This window comes from Microtus ochrogaster, linkage group LG2 (genome assembly GCF_000317375.1).
Source record: "Microtus ochrogaster isolate Prairie Vole_2 linkage group LG2, MicOch1.0, whole genome shotgun sequence".
NCBI lineage: Eukaryota > Metazoa > Chordata > Mammalia > Rodentia > Cricetidae > Microtus > Microtus ochrogaster.
Window position 1 is genome coordinate 7,194,080 of NC_022028.1, and position 1,202 is coordinate 7,195,281.

The window sequence follows — 1,202 nt, forward strand, 5'->3', positions numbered from 1 at the left end:
TTCCAATGTTGACATATCTCAGCTTATCTGCTCATTCCAGTCACAGGTATTTGCTACCATACTTTACTTTCCCTCTCCTCTCTGGACAGATGTTTGAATTATGCCCAAGTTTTTGCATTACCATCAAAGCTGCTGTTATCATTCTCGTATATATCTCTTTCTGCACTTGGCTGATGTTATTTCAGATTTTCCACCCAGTGGTGATACCATCTCCAATTTCCGTTGGCGAAGCTTCTTTGTACTCCAAATGACTTTTCCTTGTCTTCTACAAGGAGAGGGAATAATTGGAATGGGAGGGGCTAAAACTAGCCCTGTAGAGATGAGGGATGAAGACTGGCTCGTAAGTCAGCTCTTTGTGCTGGTGGTTCCTCCAGGGTGACCGGGACTTTGAAAACCCTAAGAGAGGTAAAGCTCAAAAGCCTCCCATTTGGTCCAGATTCAGCCATCTCAGAAACCCAGATTCTCGTATACGCCATACTTTGTCAACCATGGGAATGAGAGTGAGCAACGGTCCTTGTTTGCCAAGGATGGAAAGATTCCTGGGATTTCTGTGCTAAACCCAGGAAATTCTCAAGAAGAAAAGGACAGCCTACTGTGTTCTCAGATGAAGATGGGGGCTGATTTGATTAAATCATTCTCTGTGAGAATGGCTACCCATTGGGTGTGGGGCCTGCCTCAGAAGGAAGCTTCTCCTGGAGGACCAGTGAGCCACTTGGCTTCTGGGGCCTTAGAAATGACCCTGGTTTCACCCTCAGAGAGTCACTGTGGGAAGCAGAGGTGTGTAGAATGGGCTGGTAAACAAGGGGATGGATTTAGGAGTGTCTGGTTCACTTCTTAGTGTACTGAATCTACAGTCTCCACCCAAGGAGGGCTATGGCTGTGGAGGGCAGAAGCATGGCGGCATATGCAAAGTCAGGTCTGCTCAAGTCGGCCTGGAAAGGGAAAGTCATTACCCTTCACAGCAGGAAGCCTCTCCAGCCCAAGGGATCCTGCGGGTGCCAGCTTGACTCAGCTTGAGCAGGCACATGATTGACCAGTCTGGATAATTGTTCTGCATATTAGCAAATCATACTTCCTGTGGAATCACCAAGACCCAGGCTGGCTGACTTGCATTTTACAGGACTGCAGACTGGGGGCCCCAGGGTGAGAACATAAATTGCTGAGAACACACTCAGGGTTGAGCTAATTGTCCTTCATTTACA

At 47.7% G+C, this 1,202-nt stretch overlaps 1 protein-coding gene across 2 annotated transcripts in view; it reads left to right on the forward strand.

Moving 5' to 3' along the window:
* Rcan2 (regulator of calcineurin 2) overlaps positions 1-1,202 on the forward strand; it is a 233,312-nt gene that overhangs the window by 213,224 nt on the left and 18,886 nt on the right. The gene's annotated exons all lie outside the window — the stretch shown is intronic.